Below are 6846 nucleotides of genomic sequence, written 5' to 3'. Positions count from 1 at the left end.
AAACCAAAGCAGCAAAAATATATATATACATGTATATAAAAAATACAACCTTTGGCGAACGGGGGCATGCATTTCATATCGTTTGTTTTTGCGTAACCCGACAACAAGCGTGACAACAAGCGAGCACGTGTCAGCCTTCCTCAGTCTCCCTCGGCCTCCGACTCTCTCTTTCCGTCCTCTCTCTCTCCCTCTCACATGCATACAGGCGGCTGTCTGTGCCGCTGCATAGGTGTTACTTCACACAAATTGATGTGTGTGTGGATCCCGAATCAGAGCGCAATCCCATAGCATGTACATGTGAGCAGGGAGGTGTGTTATGAGGGAGACGCGAGTGAGTAAGTGTGTGATGTGGTGTTGTGCGAGACTGTAGCTTGTTGTTGAGCCGCGTTGTGTCGTGATCGGTGCGGTGACTGTGGATAAACTTTTGGCGCTTGCAAACTGCTGCTCCTTTCAACATGGAGCACTCTATAAGTCATTTGCGAGTTAGTTACTTTCAGCATGTCGCAGTTTTTCAAGCATGGCGCTTAGAATGTCGCAAGTTTTGAAGGATGTCGCGCAAAAATTTTAGCATGTCGCAGCGACATGCTAAAACCCCTCGTGGACCTCACTGCATGTAGGCCCTATGTAGGCCTAATTATATTTAGATCTAAGTCCAAGTCTAAGGGGGTGTTGCAAGAAAGTCGAGTTGCAATTGATTGCAAATATCTATTGCAACTTTGCAATAGATAGATCGATTGCAACTTGCAATCAATCGCAAGTTGCTGTTGCAAGAAAGGAGCTTGCAATTAATTGCAAGATGCAATTGATTGCAAGCTCCCTTGCTGTATTTTGTATTTATAAAAGCGACTGGCAAGACAAGCCTAGCCAATTTGTCCATTTTTCAATGCATTTTGCATGCATGAGATACTCCATATAGCTCAGTGTGTTGTGTCTCTCCTGTGGTGGTTTGCTGTGCGATCGTTGGGGATTCGAAACAGAGTAAGTTACAAAAATTGTCGATTTTGATCCCATTATTTACTCATTGTGTCTTGTATTTAAAAGAGCTAGTTCCTTAGACTTACTTCTTATACGAATTTTCTTGAAAAATGGGAAAATGTGTTTCCTATAACTGACAGAGTTGTGGCCGTCGCGACCACTCATTGGGCACACAGTACATCAATTATAGTCCCACACATAGCTTTTTGTGTTAGCATTTTTTCTTGCATTGGCAAGCTCCTTTTCTTTTCTTTTTTTTTTTTCTGCTGCCAGAGGCAGGGCTCTTATGTCTATAGGCCAGCTTAAAAAAAAAAGTCAATGTCAACTAGACTTTCTGAAAGTACTCTAGACGCTAGTCATTATCGATTCATTATCCAAATCCGCTACTTTCAAGCAGGATTAGGAGCTATCGGTAGAGTGCTGGTGAGTGCTATGGCGATGAATAGGTGCTAACACTGTTAGGCCTACGCTACGCCTTACACAATGTGCGTAGCACAGTCTATACTCCAGCTAGTCTAGAACCATCTAGATTTTACATAGCCTAGGCCTACCCCCTTGGCCTCATTCCCCTCCTGTACATGTGGGCTAGTTATTTTGCAGTGATACTGTCCATGTGACGCGAAAGCTTGCTGAATTTTTTAATTGATGTATAAATTTATTTTTGATAGGCCTAATCACTCCATTAGACTCTGTGGTCTAGGCCTGTGTTAGGCTAGGCCTATATTAGTACTAGGCCTAAGTATATAAAATAGTCTGTAGGCCTATTTGAAATTTGGGCTAGTTTCTAGACCTAGCTAGGGGTTTACATCTAGGTAGGGCCTAGAGGTTCTAGGCCTAGTAAAGTAGTAGAAGTTCTACTTTTGCAGGTCTTAAAGAAAGTTAAGAGTTGGCCCAGGGTATGTTCCACGATTTCACTATTTTAGTCCAACGGTTAGAACTAATCAACCGTATCAACCGTATCAGCGACCCCTACACAGACGTGTCGTTATTGATATTGGTGTGGGCCTACAGTGCCCCGGGGTTAGTCTAAAACCTTCTTTGAGCAGGGAGGTGGAATCAAAGAGGTTGGAGAACCTCTTTGGGTGGAATAGACCTTGCTTTTTTAGGTTGTTCTGTTCTGGAATTTGGACGGATCAATTGAAATCTTGCAATTTATGACTAGCTGGATCAATAAAAAGCTAGGATTTAAAACGAACAAGGGCCAAGTGCATCTGTTTGGGTAACTATACACAGCCCAGGGCCCCAGTCGCTGTACTTCGCACCACATCTGGTTGGGCTACTGTTTAGGGAGGGGGGGGGGGAGGGGGAGAGAAATTGAACCATTTCTATAGCAAGTACCTACAAGTAATCAGAGTTGCGATGATAGTACTATAGTGTAGTGTATCAAACAGTGCCAGTAAAACTTATAAGTTTTGTAATACAGTGTGTAAATATAGGTCTATAGTCACCAAGGCTGAAATTTCAGATAAGAAGCGTACGGGTAAGATGAGCAAACTGACTGTAGGATATCCAAGCAGAAATATTTACATGTGTCAGTGCTTTTGTTGAAAACAAGTGCCAGTGGTTGAAGGGGTACACTTATGAAAGCTACCCAGGCCTGGAATTCAAGTGAGTTACTTGATGGAGTCATAACTATGAGTACAACAATTCTTTATGCTCTTTTTGTTTGTAGAAAGAACAAATAGGCCTTGTTAGAATGCATTTAAACAAATGGTATTTATGGACACTTACCAATTAGATACCAGAATTTGCATAGTACCATACTCTACTACTTACAAGGTGTGTGCCACCCTATAGTGTACTTGTATGTAACCCCATAGGCCTACCCAAGCATCACGTCACAGTGACCTCCGGATTTGGGAGATGAGGAAACATAGTTGAGAGTGCTTGCAATAGGCAGGACACATGAGAGCCTAATGGATGTGTGATTTGCAATGTACATTGTATAATATATATGGTACACCACTAAAAATATTGTACCTGTCTGCATATGAATATGAGTGGGGGTAATGGATTGATGGGCAGTCAACAGTCAACTGTGCCTAAGTCGATTTGATTTGGACTAAAGAAATAGATTCTGCTTCAAGAAATTTTGGCTTATGAAGATTGAAATTAATAGAATATAAAGAGAAGAGGATGTGAAAAGACTGTAGACTTTGGTGATTATTTGACTTTAATATGCAAGGTGAATGACTGTATAGAGGGTTAATTTGTTACAGAGGGGAGGATATGAAAGCAGTTCAAAGAGTGTTCCAACATTATTGTAGTATCAAGAAAAAAGTGCCTGCTTCTAAACACCAATGTCCATTTTGTTCCTACACTGTTTGGTTGTAATTTTGCAAATTCTCATTGCTCTTTTGTACTTCTGCACGATGAGACAATTTTATCTGTTCTATCAGCAGGGAAAGGAAGAAAAAGAGGAGAAAACCATGTTTCTTCAAGACCGAGACTCACACCAGCATGAGAATTCCAGCCAGTGCACACAGACAGTAAGTGAACATTGTGCATTGTACGATAATTTCCAGTTAAGAGAGAGAATGAAATGTGTAGAACCTTTCAGCTTGAAATGTGAATATATTGATTTGTTGGAATCTGTCATTACTGTTTTAGGATAAATTCTGATGTGATGTCTCATTTGAGGATACTTGTACAATGACTTCATCCTACCGAACAAGAAAATGTACAGCATGGCATAGTAATGAGTAAAGAAGACTTCACAGCAGTTCATACAAAATTATAAGCAAAAATGATGCATTGAAATTTACATAACACAAAGTTACCCATAATGAAAGGAATGTTTTGTACAGCAATGGCTTATATTATGTTTAATAAAGAGTTTAGACATTCAAATCTCTTTATCAAGCCCCCTGAAAACTGAAAATGCTCTATATATCCTGACAGTAGTATTCAGGCCTTCATGATTCAGGTACATTGTATTATTTTGGCGCATGAAGTTGCATGTAATACAAATTCTTCAGTATATTACTGATTGTTTGAAATTTCCCTCATTTTCAAATTAAAATGTTGGCACCATCATACCTTTACACAAAACGCCTTTTAGATGTCCACAAAATGACTTTGTGAGTGCAATGTTTCCATTTTTATTTCCCATTTCTTATTTCTTCAATATTTCTTGTATCATGCATAGGTATAACTTCTGTGAATCAAGGGGAATGGCAGCTGAGGGCAGACAGGCCAAACTTGATGTCAAGAGAGGGTATACACTGCAAAGGATGAGCAACTCGCTGTCAACAATGAGGAAAAGTGTGAACAAAACAAGGCAGTGATTTTTTAAACACATTTCATCAGGCTGAGGTCATCACTCTTAGAAAACAAGGGACACACGAAGCAAGCAGTGTTTCAGAGCTGCAACAAGTGCATGGGTAGTAATAATCTCGGCTGCATCACATGCATCCAAGTGTGCTAGCTACAATAATAGCACGTTGTGCTTTTCAAAGATATTGAAGAGTCCTTTGGATATTTTGCCCCTGTCACTTATTCTGTGTGAGTCATTTATTCTGCAGTATTAGCACTGATAATGGGATAATCAACCTTTTACTGAACCAGTGTTCAAGAAGTTACGTGTAACATCCAAAACCCTCCACGTAGAGATTGGCAGAAAACATATTGCAGAGCCCTGTTTTGTTCTTTTTCATGGGAAGAAATGTTCAGTCCATGATGTGAGTATGTATATAATGCAGGGAGGTGACTCACCTCCCTGGTATATATGTACACTGTAAAGCACCACAGTTTGAGTTTCTAGAGAGCTGTAGGACAATTATAACTTAAATATACAAGAGTAATCTGGCCATGAACATCATGTCTATGGACATGTTTTACTATATTTTTTTCTTTCCTTACCCTGGTCCATTATACACCGTAAATACAGCTAATACTGTATTCATAATCTCCAAGGTAACAGTTCACTGGTCCTTGTTTTGTTATTCAAACCACAAAATATGGTTTGTTACTCTGAAGGCTTGTAAGTCTCAGCCATATTCCATTTCAGGCTATCAACCTTTAGAATAAGGAACATTCAAAATAACAAACAGTTGTATTAAAGGACATCATCGAACTCAAAACTGCCAAGGTATATTGTGAAACATTTCATGTTTCTTGGTGGTTAAAAAAAAAAGTTCTTTAATAAGCACTGGTTGAAATTATGATGATCTTGATCTTGTTTACAGTTGTGTAGCACCACCTGGGGGCAGATGAACCTGTGCTGTGGCAAGATGGCACTGAATTTGATTTCTCAGCAATTGAACCACTTATTTTTATTGATTTCATGGGTCCTGGGATAGTCCCCACTAGAAGGCTAGAAGGTAGTTACGAGATATGTAGTAAACCATATTTTCCAACAAGCTGCATCTGTTTCACACTAGCACAAAAGATCAGTAGATACTGCTTTGGGCCAATTTGCAGATTACATTACTAATCAGTTGTACAAAGTTACATGTATACAGTGAACACAATGGTGAATTTTTTTGGTTAATATGTTGTTTCCCAATTGACATCGTGATATTGTAGCATAATTGAACACATTTCTAGGGCATTTGCATACATTTTTGGGCAAAAAATTAAAAGTTCTGCATGTCAGAAGTATCTGTAACATTTGGTTACCTTAAACTTAATAAAGACATGTTTGTATGAGTAGATCACAGCACAAGTATACAAATGCAGATAAGTTACATGTAGATAAGCTAACTTTATGCGTGGTTGTCTTGATATTCAGTACTGTATTAGTACCTCTATGACCATGCATGCTTAAAAGACATGCATGAGTGCATGACAGTGGGGAACACACACATGAGTATTCTGCCATAGATGTGGGTTAATTTTGAGCTCAGTTGATGGTATGATCTGGGATAGATAGGGTTTATGCAATGGGAAGAGAAACTTGGTGTAATTCAGATGTGAGTGCATGATGTTATCATGAAGATGTTCATGTCATCACTACATATGTATGTGTTCAGTCGTGCTGAACTGCAGAGAAGACATAAGGTATAGAATACAGATTTCAATGTGGAGGATTTGACACATTTAGCGATAGGCCTACATGTCCTTGGAAGAGAGCATGTGAAGTAATCCTATTTATGAGGATAGCTACAGGTAGTTGACTGAAGGGTTTCCAGCAGACTGTCAACCAGTTTGTAATTAAGCATGTTACAGAGACTGTTCATTTAATTTATCAGTTTTAAGTATAAATGAATCTGATTATTGATTTAAAAAAACATAAAAACAAATAGAAAAATCACAAGCAAGGGATTATTGAAAATATTACTCTTTGTTCACTGTTTTAATGGAGTCAATCACACAGTGACTAGGGAGCTATGTATTGAGCAACATACAAGAAACAAACAATCAGCAGTAATGAATTATTGAACCTAGTAATTATTCCATTAGTTTAATGTTACATATATCATAATAATATGTAACACTTTGATTTACTCACCCCTTCTCATTTTGTAGGTGTAACTAGTGTTTCATAATGAGGAGTGTATACTAAGTACACATGTAATTGGCTCTTCTGTACTCAGCAATGTGTGCATTCTCATTAACTGCCTTTTCATACTTGTAGTATGCTTTTCTTTTGCACATTTCTCTGTACTATCATTCAGTATATAAACATTTCTTTCAATATGAGAGCAACAAGAAAAGAGGTACAATGTAGGGGTCCTACATATATGTGAAAGTGCATGCTGTCTTGTTCAGAGAGACAGTGTGTCTTTTGTCTCCATCATGTCTTGTCATCAATTGCCCAGCATCATCTGATATGGGGCAAATGGGGGGGGGGGTGGATGAGGAGCAAGCTTAATTTGCGATACTGTACGCGCCATATATTTAACAAGTATTTGTCAAGACTGAGACAAA

General features: G+C 38.8%; 1 long non-coding RNA gene across 2 annotated transcripts; it reads left to right on the top strand.

Moving 5' to 3' along the window:
- Nucleotides 1–936: 936 nt before the first annotated feature.
- Nucleotides 937–4715, top strand: LOC140246976 (uncharacterized). Of its 2 annotated transcripts, none has more exons than XR_011902575.1 (3): nucleotides 937–978; nucleotides 3375–3464; nucleotides 4124–4715. It is a non-coding gene; the product is annotated as an uncharacterized lncRNA (long non-coding RNA). The 2 variants fall into 2 exon arrangements; XR_011902576.1 differs by having other exon boundaries at nucleotides 943–978; nucleotides 3378–3464.
- Nucleotides 4716–6846: the final 2131 nt, after the last annotated feature.

This window comes from Diadema setosum, chromosome 3 (genome assembly GCF_964275005.1).
Source record: "Diadema setosum chromosome 3, eeDiaSeto1, whole genome shotgun sequence".
NCBI classification, from domain to species: Eukaryota; Metazoa; Echinodermata; class Echinoidea; order Diadematoida; family Diadematidae; genus Diadema; species Diadema setosum.
Note: the sequence above shows the minus strand (reverse complement) of the source record. Positions and strands in the feature narration are given on the sequence as shown.